A 16,795-nucleotide genomic window follows, 5' to 3' on the forward strand; every position below is an offset into this window, starting at 1 on the left:
GTGTGCATCCATGTACCAAGGCTAGCGTCGATTTCCAGAGCATTGCACTGTGGGTAGCTATCCTGTAGCTATCCCATAGTTCCCGCAGTCTCCCCCGCCCATTGGAATTCTGGGTTGAGATCCCAATGCAAAAACAGTGTCGCGGGTGATTCTGGGTAAATGTCGTCACTCAAACCTTCCTCTGTGAAAGCAATGGCAGACAATCATTCTGCACCCTTTTTCCCTGGATTGCCCTGGCAGACGCCATAGCATGGCAACCATGGAGCCCATTTTGCCTTGTCACTGTCACCGAATGTGTACTGGATGCTGCTGATAGAGGCGGTACTGCGGTGCTACACAGCAGCATTCATTTGCCTTTGCAAGGTAGCAGAGATGGTTACCATCCCTATTGCACCGTCTGCCCTGCCATTGTAAATTGGTGATGAGATGACAGTTATCAGTCATTCTGTACTGTCTGCTGCTGTCATGGATGCCCCTGGCTGGCTTCACTGTGGTCGGCCAGGGGCGCATGGACAAAAATGGGAATGACTCCCCGGGTCATTCCCTTCTTTATGTTTTGTCTAAAAATAGAGTCAGTCCTGCCTAGAATATGGGGCAAGTGTACTAGAGAACCAGAGCGCATAGCCGCTCCGTGTCAGAGCCCCAGAGATCCCGCAGAAATGATGAGCTGCATGCCATATTAGGGGGTGCCCCTGCAACAACCCCACCCATTGCTTCCCTCCTCCCCCAACCCTCCTGGGCTACTGTGGCAGTGTCCCCCCATTTGTGTGATGAAGTAATAAAGAATGCAGGAATAAGAAACACTGACTTTTTAGTGAGATAAAATGAGGAGGAGGCAGCCTCCAGCTGCTATGATAGTCCAGGCAGGACATTAAAGGGTGGGGGCGGGAGAAGCCCAGCCTCCCACTGCTCTGATAGTCCAGGCAGTACAGAATCTTTTCTTTAGACATGAAAGGGGGGGGTCTGATAGAGCTCAGCCTCCAGTTGCTATGATGAAGATGGTTACCAGCCGTTCTGTACCATCTGCCGGGGATGACCGGGAGTCATTCTCATTTTTACCCAGGTGCCCCCGGCCAATCTCACCAAGGCCAGCCAGGAGCACTCACGAGCTGATGATGAAGACAGATAGCAGTCATATTGTACCGTCTGCCACCAGGAAGGAGATGCTGGTGTTCAGCGCTGCAGCACCCCGTCTACCAGCAGCATGCAGTAGACGTAGGGTGACATTGAAAAAAGGCAAGAAACGTTTTTTTTTCCCTTTTCTTTCACGGGGGGGTGGGGGAGGGTGTAAATTGATGACATATACCCTGAAACACCTGGGAAAATGTTTTTGACCCTTCAGGTATTGGGAGCTCAGCCAAGAATGCAAATGCTTTTCAGAGACTGCAGGGACTGTGGGATAGCTGAAGTCCTCAGTACCCCCTCCCTCCTTCCATGAGTGTCCATTTCATTCTTTGGCTTTCCGTTACACTTGTCACACAGCACTGTGCTGTGGACTTTGTATCATAGCCTGGAGATTTTTTCAAATGCTTTGTCATTTTGTCTTCTGTAACGGAGCTCTGATAGAACAGATTTGTCTCCCCATACAGTGATCAGATCCAGTATCTCCCGTACAGTCCATGCTGGAGCTCTTTTTGGATTTGGGACTGCATCGCCACCTGTGCTGATCAGAGCTCCACGCTGGCCAAACAGGAAATGAAATTCAAAAGTTCGCGGGGCTTTTCCTGTCTATCTGGCCAGTGCATCCAAATTCAGATTGCTTTCCAGGGCAGTCACAATGGTGCACCGTGGGATACCGCCCGGAGGCCAATACCGTCGATTTGCGGCCACACTAACCCTAATCCGACATGGCAATACCGATTTCAGCACTACTCCTCTCATCGGGGAGGAGTACAGAAACCTGTTTAAAGAGCCCTTTATATCTATATAAAGGGCCTCATTGTGTGGACGGGTGCAGAGTTAAATTGGTTTAACGCTGCTAAATTCGGTTTTAACGTGTAGTGTAGACCAGGCCTCAGTCTCTATTACTGTCAGTTCTTCAAAGCACATTTGCTTAATGTACAGAGGGGAAAAAATCGCCTGCAAAGTTACAGTTTTTTTGATTAATTCCACTTGTTGGTTTTTCATTTTTCTTTTGGTCTGTCCAACTTTGCTGTTGTTACTTATAAAAAACAGTCAGTTTCTCCCCTGTTATTTCAACAACGAGAAAATCATTAACAAGTCTTCATAACAAGATCTTATTTTCCATTCCTGTCATTATTTGCTGGTGATGTATGAAGCATTTCCAATGAACCTAAAATGCCAAGAGCAGCAAACATCTCAGCTGGAATTTCTTCTAACTAGGCTCCTGTAATTCTCTCTCAACTGGCTTGTTTACCCTATGGGCAAATGCAACACCTTCCAGTTATACAAAATTTTGCTGGTTGTTTTTTCACAAAGACACATTAGAATCTCTCACTTGTGCTGCAGAATTTACGTTGGTGCTACTTTATTTTTCCAGTGTCATGATTTGCCATCAATTCTTACCAGTCCAGCTCTGAGTGATGTTTGTTCCTGTAGATACCTGACTCTTCACTGGAAATGCTCCAGTCTGACCTCAGGTTTGCTCTACTCATTTATGTTATGACATTTTTCTTACCCCCCCCCCCCCCCCCGCTTTTGGTGTGAACACTCCTCAAGTTTTCGGTGTGTTTGAACACAGATATAAAATAGATGGCAACCTTTTGGGGGCTGGGATTGTCTTTTTATGTATTGTATTAGTGCCCAACATTCTCTGGCCATAGGAATAATATATAACAGCAATAATCTTGATTCATGTTTTGTAATTGTTCCTCAGTTTGGGGGCAGATTTTTGCCCATTTGTTAGAGTTGCATGGTGTAAGAAGCCCTCAAATCTTGTGGCCATGTGCAACTTCTTGGTAGTCCCTGCTACACCCCAGGAACTCCAAGACAGTCCAAAAGGAGAGGAGAAGGATACAGTCCCATTGCCCTGTGCTACATCCCCCATGGCCTGACAGAGCCTTTTGTAATGGACTAAACAAAATCCAAAGATCCAAACTGACACCCTGAATTCAGCAAAGCATTTAAGTACACCTGGTTAAAGTTAAGCATGTGCTTAAGTCCTGTTGAAGAGACACACTTGAGTATATTGCTGAGTAGGATGGACTTAAGATGCTTTTAGGATGACCAAACAGCAGTGTGAAAAAATCAGGATGGGGGTGGGGGGGGGGGTAATAGAAGCCTATATAAGAAAAAGACTCAAAAATTGGGACCGTCCCTATAAAATCGGGACTTCTGGTCACCTTAGATGCTTTGCTGAATCAAATCATGACAGGAGGTAGGAAGGTCTTGTTAAGGCACTGGGTTGGGATTCAAGAAACATGGGTCTAATACATGGCTCAACAATAGAGTTACTGTGTGACCTTAAGTCACAAACTCTCCTTACTGCATTTTCCTCATCTTCTGCTTTGTCTTGTTTAGTAATGGCTTCTCTATATGGGGAAGTAGACCAGAATAGCTGTAGTAGAATAATTATACTGCTATAACGACATTGCTCTAATTCTCCATGTAAACACATGAGCTCCCAATGCTAGTCAAGTGTTTTCATGTGCATTATTTGGTCCATTGGTTCAAGACATCATATGAAAAGCTCTATATGAATGTACAGTTCTGAGTGGATTGTATACACTAAAGTCACTTTTATTCTGGAATAGCATGTTCATATGGGGAGTTGCACCAACACATCAGTATATTACTCTGCTATAGCTATGCTGGTCCTTTTCTCTATCTAGACAAGTCCTAAGAATCTAAGTTATTCAGGGCAAGGACTGTCTCTTATGTGCCCAACTGAAGGGGTCCAAATGTTGGCAGTGGCCTCTAGGTGCTACTATAATACTAATAAATAACAAACACCACCACATTTTGATGATGTTCAATATTGGAAATGGATCCTAATCTTCCCCATCTCTCTGTATATATGATACACATACAGAATGTGTGTGTCTGTGTGTGAGAGAGAGAGATCTAGAAGTCCTTGGTGATCTAGACAGTTTGTATGGAACTTTTATGAGAACATGCATAAGGCAGAGTATCGGGGTTGAGGCTTTTTTTCCCCTGGGGTGTGGGATTTCAGAACCAGACTAAAAGCTCTCAATGCTAGTTAAATGTTTTGATGTGCCTTATTCTGTCCATTGCTCCAAGACATCATATGAAAGGCTCTATATAAATGTGTGGTTTTGGGTGGATTGTATACTTTTTCTTCCTTTACTACACAGGCATATTGTAAACTTGATTACATTACCCCCTAAGGCTAAAAGTCCCTGAAAAGTTGCAAGTCTAAAGTAACTTACAGGCACACGGTTTCCTTATTCATAACAGTGTTCTCTGGTAACTTAGTATTTAATGTATGTCTTTCATAAACCAGCCCTGTCGCACTCCATTTGTAAATATTTTGCTTGAGAATGTAAATCTTGAAGATAACAAAAAAGCACAAAGCAATTGTACAAACGCACTTTCTCCCAGCTGAACTGTAAAAAAACCTTCTAGAAGTCTCCGGCTTTGGAACAAATTTCCATTGTTTACTTAGAGCTGCTTCTGTAGTATCCCTCAGCATTCCTCTAGTTTATTTAAAATCTACTGACCAGATCCTCAACTCATGTAAAGTGGTGTAGCTCCACTGAAATTCATAAGGTGGTAGCAGCTGAGGATGTACCCTTTGAAACACAGAAGCACTTGAAAAATATATTGAAAGCAAAATTACTATGCAAGCTGCCTTCTGTTTACTCTTGGCATTGTATGCTAGTTTAATCATTTATGACACTTAGAAATAAGACTTTTTTTATTCTGAAAAAATCCCAACCCCAAGCCCAGCTCATGTTGACGTAACTGGTTAAAACCTAGTGCTGAAAACTGGGAAATGGTTTTGATTTTCATTATGTTTAGGGTCACTCCCAGGTCATATTTGACACAGATTCAACATTCATATAAATTTAATAAAATCTGTAAAGGAAATTCAAATAACAGCTGTGAAAAGAATGTGATCAATAGGTGCCTAAATAAGTGTCACTTTGCAAGTTACCAACCATTGATGGATAGTTAAATGGATGAAACTATAATGTCTCCACCAACTTTTAAATGCAGAAAGCTCTAGCAATTTAGTCACTTAAGTGACAGAAATTATGCATGCTCCCAAAGTGTAATTATTGTATCTGTTCTTTTTATACTAGTTTTCTTATTTAGGATCTAATTCAAAGTGTGAATTATTATTCAGCATACTCATGATGGGTTGGTAAGAGAATGGTTGAGTTAAAATAGCCCTTTTACTACATTTATTGAATCTCCAAATATCCTTGAAAAAACCCCACACTTTATCTGTAGGTACTCTTCCTAGGTGTTCACAGTCTTTATACCATTCTTCTTCAACACATTCCCAAAATACAGTTATTCTTGAAAGTATCATTTTCAGAGGTGGTATTGTATTTAATATGGCAGTATTCACAAGTGCTAGTGCAAGCGATATATTGTAGTGGCCAGTCAGGGCTTGTCTACAGTAGAAAGTTGTACTGCTTTGGGTATACTGGTGTAGTGAAAGTGGTAGAAACCCATCTAGTGCGGGCAGTTATTTCAGTGTCAAGGTGCTTTATACCAGCACAGTTTATTCTCATTATGGGAATAAGTATAGTGGTATAGGTCACCTTTATACTAGGGCTGTCAAGCGATTAAAAAAATTAATCGTGATTAATCATACGATTAATTGCACTGTTAAATAATAATAGAATACAATTTATTTAAATAGTTTTGGATATTTTCTACATTTTCAAATATATAGATTTCAATTACAACACAGAATACAAAGTGTTCAGTGCTGACTTTTTTATTACAAATATTTGCACTGTAAAAAACAAAAGAAATAGTATTTATCAATTCACCTAATACAAGTACTGTAGTGCAATCTCCTTATCATGAAAGTTGAACTTACAAATGTAGAATTATGTACAAAAAATAACTGCAAAATAACAATGTCAACCTTTAGAGCCTGCAAGTCCACTCAGTCCTATTTCTTGTTCAGCCAGTTGCTCAGACAAAGAAGTTTGTTTACATTTACGGCAGATTATTCTGCCCACTTCTTGTTCACAAGGTCACCTGAAAGTGAGAACAGGCATTCGCATGGCACTGCTGTAGCTGGCACTGCAAAATATTTACATACAAGATATGCTAAAGATTCATATGTCCCATGATGCTTCAACCACCATTCCAGAGGACATGCTTCCATACTGCTGATAGATTCTGTTTGCTAACAATCTAAAGTGGTGCAGAGCGACACATGTTCATTTTCATCATCTGAGTCAGATGCCACCGGCAGAAGGTTGATTTTCTTTTTCGGGTTCTGTAGTTTCTGCACTGGAGTGTTGTTCTTTTAAGACTTCTGAAAGCATGCTCCACACCTCGTCCCTCTGAGATTTTGGAAGGCACTTCAGATTCTTAAACCTTGGGTTGAGTGCTATAGCTATCTTTAGAAATCTCCCATTGGTACCTTCTTTGCATTTTGTCAAATCTGCAGTGAAAGTTGTTAGAAAACGTGCTGGGTCAGCATCCGAGATGTCTATAACATGAAATGTATGGCAGAATGTGGGTAAAACAGAGCTGCAGACATACAATTCTCCTTCAAGGAGTTCAGTCACAAATTTAATTAATGCATTATTTTTTAATGAGCCATATCAGCATGGCAGCATGTCCTCTGGAATGGTGGTCACAGCATGAATGGACATACAAATGTTTAGCATATCTGACACATAAATAGCTTGCAATGCCAGCTGAAAAAGTCCTATACAAAATCGCTTGCCTCACAACCTAAGTCGTGCAGAACGCAATACCATCCACAGCCTCAGAAACCACCCTGACATTATCATCAAAGAGGCTGATAAAGGAGGTGCCGTTGTCATCATGAACAGGTCTGACTATCAAAAGGAGGCAGCCAGACAACTCTCCAATACCAAATTCTACAGGCCACTTCCCTCAGATCCCACTGAGGAATACACTAAGAAACTACAGCATCTACTCAGGACACTCCCTACACTAACACCAGAAGAAATCAACATACCCCTAGAGCCCCGACCAGGGTTATTCTATCTACTACCCAAGATCCACAAACCCGGAAATCCTGGACGCCCCATCATCTCGGGCATTGGCACTCTCACCGAAGGACTGTCTGGATATATGGACTCTCTACTCAGACCCTATGCCACCAGCACTCCCAGCTATCTCCGCGACACCACTGATTTCCTGAGGAAACTACAATGCATTGGTGACCTCCCAGAAAACACCATCCTAGCCACCATGGATGTAGAGGCTCTCTACACAAACATCCCACACACAGATGGAATACAAGCTGTCAGGAACACTATCCCTGATGATGCCACAGCACAACTGGCTGCTGAACTCTGTGCCTTTATACTTACACACAACTATTTCAAATTTGATGACAATATATATCTCCAGATCAGTGGCACTGCTATGGGCACCCGCATGGCCCCACAATATGCCAATATCTTCATGGCCGACCTGGAACAACGCTTCCTCAGCTCTCGTCCACTCACACCCCTTCTCTATCTACGCTACATTGATGACATCTTCATCATCTGGACCCATGGGAAGGAGACTCTGGAAAAATTCCACCATGATTTCAACAGCTTCCACCCCACCATCAACCTCAGCCTGGACCAATCTACACGGGAGGTCCACTTTCTTGACACCACGGTGCAAATAAGTGATGGTCACATTAACACCACCCTATATCGAAAACCCACCGATCGCTATGCCTACCTTCATGCCTCCAGCTTCCATCCCGGGCACATCACACGATCCATTGTCTACAGCCAAGCACTGAGGTACAACCGCATCTGCTCTGACCCCTCAGACAGAGACCAACACCTACAAAATCTCCACCAAGCATTCTCAAAACTACAATACCCGCAAGAGGAAATAAGGAAACAGATCAACAGAGCCAGACGTGTACCCAGAAGCCTCCTACTGCAAGACAAACCCAAGAGAGAAACCAACAGGACTCCACTGGCCATCACATACAGCCCCCAGCTAAAACCCCTCCAACGCATCATCAAGGATCTACAACCCATCCTGGACAATGATCCCACACTTTCACAGGCCTTGGGTGGCAGGCCAATCCTTGCCCACAGACAACCTGCCAACCTGAAACATATTCTCACCAGTGACTGCACACCACACCATAATAACTCTAGCTCAGGAACCAATCCATGCAACAAACCTCGATGCCAACTCTGCCCACATATCTACACCAGCGACACCATCACAGGACCTAACCAGATCAGCCACACCATCACTGGTTCATTCACCTGCACATCCACCAATGTAATATACGCCATCATATGCCAGCAATGCCCCTCTGCTATGTACATCGGCCAAACTGGACAGTCTCTACGGAAAAGGATAAATGGACACAAATCAGACATTAGGAATGGCAATATACAAAAACCTGTAGGAGAGCACTTCAACCTCCCTGGCCACACTATAGCAGACCTTAAGGTGGCCATCCTGCAGCAAAAAAACTTCAGGACCAGACTTCAAAGAGAAACTGCTGAGCTTCAGTTCATCTGCAAATTTGACACCATCAGCTCAGGATTGAACAAAGACTGTGAATGGCTTGCCAATTACAGAACCAGTTTCTCCTCTCTTGGTTTTCACACCTCAACTGCTAGAACAGGGCCTCATCCTCCCTGATTGTACTGACCTCGTTATCTCTAGCTTGCTTGCTAGCACACATATATATACCTGCCCCTGGATATTTCCATTACATGCATCTGAGGAAGTGGGTATTCACCCACGAAAGCTCATGCTCCAAAACGTCTGTTAGTCTATAAGGTGCCACAGGATTCTTTGCTGCTTTTACAAAATCTTGTTGTCACTTTCTGGTGACAGTATAAATAAGAAGTGGGCAGCATTATCTCCTGCAACTGTAAACAAACTTGTTTGTCTTAGTGATTGGCTGAATAAGTAGGACTGAGTGGACTTGTAGGCTTTAAAGTTTTACATTGTTTTGTTTTGGAGTGCAGTTATGTAAAATATAATCTTCACTTGTAAGTTGCACTTTCACGATAAAGAAATTGCACTGAAGTACTTATATGAGATTAATTGAAAAATACTATTTCTTTTGTTTATCATTTTTACAGTTTTATTTGTAATAAAATAATATAAAGTGAGCAGTGTAAACTTTGTATTCTGTGTTGTAATTGAAACCAATATATTTGAAAATGTAGAAAAACAAAAAAAATTAATACATATTTATTGGTATTCTATTGTTTAATAATGCAATTAATCATGATTAATTTTTTTGAGTTGTGTGATTTAACTGCGATTAATTGACAGCCCTACTTTTATACTAGTATAACTGTGTCCACACTAGGCTTTTGCTGATATATTATCAGTTGAAAAAACAAAAACAAAGAAACTCTCACACATCTATCCACAGTAGTTATAATGATAAAACCTTTAAATGTAGATTAGGCCTCATCATCAGTTCAAAAGCATCCCAGTTGCAATGTACAGGTAGTAAACTATTATGGGCTTGATCCAAAGCCCACTGAAGGTAACAGGAGTCTTTTCATTGGCTGCACTGGGTAAAACTTCAGTGCCATGGTCTGTGCAGAAAGCCTCTGCAGATGTATTGTTTAAAGAGGTGTTAAATGGTTAGCAGGTGGATTAGAAGCACAGGGTGAGTGTAGGTGATGTAAGTTTTGTTGCTTTAGTGAAAATGGTGTGTTCTGTAATAAAAACAGTGTGAACTTAATTTCCCTCTGCTGCATTCTTTATTATTCATGCTCCCCCACCCCACCTGTCACAAGCTCATGCTAGATACTAGTTGAAAATGCCTGCCACTTGTCAAAGTCTAAGCGACTTAGGCCTGGTCTACACTACGCGTTTAAACCGATTTTAGCAGCGTTAAACCGATTTAACGCTGTACCCGTCCACACTACAAGGCCCTTTATATCGATATAAAGGGCTCTTTAAATCGGTTTCTGTACTCCTCCCCGACGAGAGGAGTAGCACTAAAATTGGTATTACCATATCGGATTAGGGTTAGTGTGGCCGCAAATCGACGGTATTGGCCTCCGGGCGGTATCCCACAGTGCACCACTGTGACCGTTCTGGACAGCAATCTGAACTTGGATGCACTGGCCAGGTATACAGGAAAAGCCCCGCAAACTTTTGAATTTCATGTCCTGTTTGGCCAGCGTGGAGCTCAGATCAGCACAGGTGACCACACAGAGCTCATCAGCACAGGTAGCAAAGCAGTCTCCTGAGAACAGAAAAAGGGCTCCAGCATGGACCACACGGGAGGTACTGGATCTGATCGCTGTATAGGGAGAGGATTCAGTGCTAACAGAACTCCGTTCTAAAAGACGAAATGAAAAAATATTTGAAAAAATTTCCAAGGCTATGATGGAAAAAGGCCACACCAGGGGCTCAGTGCAGTGCAGAGTGAAAGTTAAGGAGCTCAGACTAGCCTACCAGAAAACCAAAGCAGCAAATGGAAAGTCTGGGTCAGGTCCGAAAACATGCCGCTTCTACGCTGAGCTGCATGCAATTTTAGGGGGCTGTGCCACCACTACCCAACCCCTGTCCATGGATTCCGAGGTGGGGGTTGTAATCTCAACCATGGTTGAGGATTCTGTGGAGGGGAAAGATGAGGAGGAGGAGGAGAAAGAGGAGGACAACCTTGCAGAGAGCACACAGCACTCCGTTAGCCTCAACAGCCAGGAGCTTTTTGAGACCCCGACGGAATTACCCTCTCAGCCCTCCCAAGCCACTAGTCCAGACAGTGAAGCCATGGAAGCGACCTCTGGTGAGTGTAGCTTTGTAAATATAAAACATGGTTTAAAAGCAAGCGTTTTTTTAATGATTGATTTGCCATGAGGGCTTGGGATGCATTCGCGGCCAGTAAAGTTACTGGAAAAGTTTGTTAACATGTCTGGGGATGGAGCAGAAATCCTCCAGAGACATCTCCATGAAGCGCTCCTGGAGGTACTCCAAAAGCCTTTGCAGAAGGTTTCTGGGCAAGGCAGCCTTGTTCCGTCCACCATGGTAGGACACTTTACCACGCCATGCATGTAGCAAGTAATCGGGTATCATTGCATGACAAAGCCTAGCTGCATTTGTCCCGGTTTTTGCTGGCATTCAAGAAACATCCGTTCTTTATCTCACTCTGTTATCCTCAGCAGAGTGATATCGTTCATGGTAACCTGGTTGAAATTCAGGAATTTAATTAAGGGGACAGAGCTGACCATTTTCCTCCTGGGCTGTTGCTTAAAAGAAATCCTTCCTTGCACGTAGCCAAGCGGGGGGAGGGGAGGAAGGATAGCGCTGAGCTTTTTTGCGTTTGGCTAGCAGGAATCTTCCCAGCTACTGGCCACGCGGTGGGGGGTGGGGAGAAGAGGGGTGATTAGCAGTGATCTTCCATGATACCAGCCATGAGGTGGGGGGGAGGGGTAAAGCAATCATCCTAGAGAATTGGATGGAGGGAGTTGGCTTCTGCCGCTGCATGTTAACAGGAAAGAAGCATCAGAGGGCGCTGTGTATATGAAGGCTGGAGAAGCCGAAAGACAATGGCTTATCTTGGCTGCACGCAAGCTGAATTCTGATGCCCGGACCTGCGTCTGTGAGATCTGTAACACCAGAGCCGCAGGCACTCAATATTAAGATGCAAAATGCGACCTTGTAGTGAAATCACATGTGCTATGTAAGGTGAATAGTGTTGTTCACTGTGAAAGAGTATAACCATTGTTCTGTAAAATGTATCTTTTTAAATACTTCTCTCCCTTTTTTCCCTCCCTCATGCAGCTGTACATTTTTCAAGCCTCCCTACTCCATCCCGAAGGCTCTCTCAGATAAGGCGGAGGAAAAAGAAGACGTGAGACGAAATGTTCTTGGAAATCATGGAAGTAACCCACAATGAAAGAGCTCATCTGAATGAGTGGAAGGATGTGGTATCAAATTACAGGAAAGATGCCGGTGAACGTGAGGACAGGAGGGACGCTTGAGAGGAAAGGTGGCGGCAGGAAGATCAGAGGTGTAGGCAGGAAGATCAGCGGTGGCAGGATGCAACGCTGGAGCTGCTGCGTGATCAAACTGATAGCCTCCGACGTCTGGTGGATCTTCAGGAAGAGCAGCGGGGTCACAGAGTGCCGCTGCAGCCCCTGTGTAACCACCCTCACCACTCACCATGTTCCATATCTTCCTCACCCAGATGTGTAAGAATGCGTGGGGGAAGGCTTCATGCACCTGCCCACTCCACCCCCGTGGACAGTCCAACCAAAAGGCTGTCATTACATTGAAATGTGTTTAATGGCCTTTTCCTTCCCTCCTATCCTCCTCCCAAACCACACCCGGGATACCTTGTCAGTTCTCTGCCTCTTTTTATAATTATTTTTTAATAATGAATACATGATTTTTAAACGATAGTGACTTTATTTCCTTAAGCAAGCTGTAATCAAAGGGGGAGGGTGGGTTGCTTACAGGGAATGACTTTTAATAAAGAATACATGATTTTTAAACTATAGTGACTTTATTTCCTTAAGCAAGCTGTAATCAAATGGGGAGAGTGGGTTGCTTACAGGGAAGGAGTCAATGGGAGGGGGTTCATGAAGGGGAAACAAACACAGTAGTCACACCGTATCCTGGCCCGTGATGAAACTCGTTTTCAAAGATTCTCTGATGTGCACCGCTTCGTGGTGTGCTCTTCTAATCGCCCTGGTGTCTGGCTGCATGTAATCAGCAGCCAGGTGATTTGCCTCAGCCTCCCACCCCACCATAAAGGTCTCCCCCTTACTCTCACAGAGATTGTGGAGCACATAGCAAGCAGCAATAACAAAGGGGACATTGGTTTGGCTGAGGTCTGAGTGAGTCAGTAATGTGCGCCAGCGCGCCTTTAAATGGCCAAATGCACATTCTACCACCATCCTGCACTTGCTCAGCCTGTAGTTGAACAGCTCCTGACTACTGTCCAGCCTGCCTGTGTATGGCTTCATGAGCCATGGCATCAAGGGGTAGGCTGGGTCACCCAGGATAACTACAGGGATTTCAACATCCCCAACTGTTATTTTCTGGTCTGGGAAGTAATTCCCTTGCTGCAGCAGTTTAAACAGAGCAGTGCTTCTGAAGACACGAGCATCATGAACCCTTCCTGGCCATCCCACGTGGATGTTTGTGAAACATCCCTTGTGATCCACCAGTGCTTGCAGCACCATTGAAAAGTACCCCTTGCGGTTTACGTACTGGGTGCCCTGGTGCTCCGGTGCCAAGATAGGGATATGGATTCCATCTGTCGCCCCCTCCACAGTTAGGGAATCCCATTGCAGCAAAGCCATCCACTATGACCTGCACGTTTCCCAGAGTCACCACCTTTCATAGCAGCAGCTTAATGATTGCTTTGGCTACTTGCATCACAGCAGCCCCCACAGTAGATTTGCCCACTCCAAATTGATTCCCGACTGACCGGTAGCTGTCTGGCTTTGCAAGCTTCCAGAGGGCTATTGCTGCTTGCTTCTCAACTGTGAGGGTTGCTCTCATCTTGGTATTATGGCGTTTCAGGGCAGGGGAAAGCAAGTCACAAAGTTCCATGAAAGTGCCCTTATGCATGCGAAAGTTTCGCAACCACTGCGAATCATCCCACACCTGCAAAACTATGCGGTCAGTCTGTGCTTGTTTCCCGGGCCCAAAATTGGCGTTCAATGGCTAGAACCTGCCCCATTACCAGCAGGATCTCCAAAGCGCAGGGGCCCGCGGTTTGAGATAATTCTGTGTCCATGTCCTCATCACTCTCGTTGCCGCGCTGCCGTAGCCACCACCTCCTCCTCACCTGGCTTTGCAGGTCCCGGTTCAGCATAAACTGCACGAGAATGTGCGAGGTGTTTACAACATCCACGATTGCGGTATTGATCTGAGCAGGGTCCATGCTTGCTGTGCTATGGCGTTTGCAGAGTTCACCCAGGAAAAAAGGCGCAAAATGGTTGTCTGCTGCTTTCACGGAGGGAGGGGTGAGGCTGTACCCAGAACCACCCGCGACACTGTTTTTGCCCCATCAGGCACTGGGCTGTCAACCCAGAATTCCAAGGGGCGGGGAAGACTGCGGGAACTATAGGATAGCTACGGGATAGCTACTCACAGTGCAACGCTCCAGAAATCGACGCTAGCCTCGGACCATGGACGCACACCATCAAATTAATGTGCTTAGTGTGGCCGCGTGCACTCGACTTTATACAATCTGTTTTACAAAACCGGTTTATGTAAAATCGGAATAATCCCGTAGTGTAGACGTACGTATAGTTGTCACCCACTGAACTCCCTTTAAATTTCAATAGTCTTTGATACATTCAAACTGTGAAGGCAGTGGGACTGACTCACCCCAAAGCACCTTCTTGGGGCCAGGCATGTCATAGCAGCTGTCTTCTCAGCTGATGCTCCCTTTGACAGGTTCTCTGGTCTTCTGGTGGCCTGCTCCTTCCTGTGACTCAGGCCTCTGGCCAGGTAATGACTGAATCCACATTTTCCAGAGTAACAACATTCAAACTCAAAGGAGTGCGGGGGAACCCTCTTCTATCCTTCTCAGAAGAAATCCTCTGCACATTTCCCAACCTTCTCCCAGGCCCTGCAGGGTTCATCCTCACTCTATCAAAGAGGGCTTCCTCCCAGGGCTTTCTCCTTGGAGGCGTGGTTCCTCTGAAGCTGCTGATCTTCAGTGCTTCTTTGCTGGAGTCTCTCTTCTCCCATGCCTGTTTTAGAATTTTCCTTCTGCCTAGCTGCCCTTTCCCTCCAGGGACAGTCTCAGGGTACAAGCGCCTTCGTCTAAGCCCTTTTATCGTTCCTTTCCCTTTTATAGTGGGTTTTTTCCCCAAAGTCCAGATTTCCTAGACTTTCCGATTTTCAAGGCATAACTCTCTCATAGAACCCCAGTGCTATCCTTCTCTCACAGCCTGCTCTGTAAGGATAGTTCCTTTTCCCAGCAGCCCAGCTTTTCTTCCAACCTTTCTCTTAGACTTTGACTTCTCTGAGGACCATTGTCCAGGGATGTTCCCTAACTCAACTTTCCTGACCCTTTTCCAGAGCTTCCTCTCAGAAACAGATTCAAAAGCCTAATTTTTGACTGAAGTCCTACGCTACCTATTATATAGTAGCCATACAGTCATCTCCAGCTGGGTCTCATCCAAATTGGTCCTAGCCCCTCCTTCTGGTATAACTGGATGCAATTACTGAGCTGCCCAGCTCCCCATAACTGCTAGAGTAAGAGCTACTCTACTGACCCAACCTGCTATTCTGAAAGATTCCTGTGAGTGTTGGAAGCTAACACCTATTGAATCCTGGGGGCAGGCGAGTGCAAGCCTGTCAGTATCTGAAGGCCCCTTTCCCAGCCTAAGGGGACAAACTTCTGAACCCAGAGTTCAAATGAGATCGAGTAGGGGGGGCAATGAATAAAAAAAAACAGGCATGATGTCATAGGGCCATAATCAAGGAACCTGAGGGGAACACTGAGCAGAGAACCCCAGACAGTGCCCACTGTCCTGAAAGGTGTCAAGGGAGCCAGCAGATGTGGGCCAGAAGAACTCTGCCTAGATGCGTGGGTGGAGAGAGGAGAGTTAATAGGCCTCACAGTTGCAGAGCTCCTCCCCATCCAGTATCCTCCTCTCGCTTTTATAGATGTCCACCTTGGCCAGCACCAGGAGGATGTTGATGAGGAGGTCTCATGACTTAGTGGGTCCACAGATAGCATGTGCATAAATCAGAAAGTGCAGAGAAAAGTGAAGCCAGAACTGAAGAAAAAGTTTCTGGAGGAGCTGGAAGTGAGAAGCTATCAGGTGAGCCAGCACTCTGATCACTTAGGCTCCCCTCCTCCCCTGCCCCAAAGGCTGTCTGGGGATTTGCTAGCTAATTGGCTGATGAGACTGGGAGGCTGAATGAACCAATAAGTGTATCAGCTGAAAGATATAAGGAGGACAGAAAGGAAATACCCAGGGCCAGTTGAGCCCAGTGATCTCAGGGAAGGGAGACCTTTCTGGCTGCGAGGGAAAGGGATAATAGTAGAGAAGCACTGTAAATGTTTTGCTGCACAAGACTGTATTGAGGTTGGTGACAAGAATGTAAATAATATGCTCAACCCTGCCACGTAAAGAACAGAGTGAGAGGTTTCTGGGGTATTAGAGGATGGAGATGGAGCAGGCCCCATTACAATCCCATAATATAAACAGAAGCATCACTAGGAGCCCAACATGTGGATTATAAAGTACCCACACACAGAGCTAAAACTGGCATCAGAATTACTATAGCATAGTGGGGCAGATCCTCTGCTAGTGTAAATCAGCTCCACTGACATCAATGGAGTGAAGCTGATTTACTCCAGAGGAGGACTTGGCCTAGTATACATATGCCACCCCTTTCTTCTTAAGAACCAGTTGTGTCATTGTCATCTTTGGGCTTATTTTAGTTTCTTTTCTTTCCTTTCCTGGTCTGAATTGTCTCACATCCATGAGTCTCTTTCTCCTTCTCCTCCTAAGCAGGAAGGTAAGTTACACCCTAAACATTTACTTTCTTATTGTTCACTTCCCCTTCTTATTGCTCCTGTAACAGACATTCTTTCTTGCTTCACCATATAGCAAAAGTGATATGTTAATTATATTAAAACTGAAGCCCAGTCACAGTGAGGTCTTGATCCAACTATTACTGGAGCCAGTGGAAAGACTCCCAGTTGGCTCCTGACTGGCATCCTGAATTG

Source organism: Gopherus flavomarginatus, chromosome 7 (assembly GCF_025201925.1).
Source record: "Gopherus flavomarginatus isolate rGopFla2 chromosome 7, rGopFla2.mat.asm, whole genome shotgun sequence".
NCBI classification, from domain to species: domain Eukaryota; kingdom Metazoa; phylum Chordata; order Testudines; family Testudinidae; genus Gopherus; species Gopherus flavomarginatus.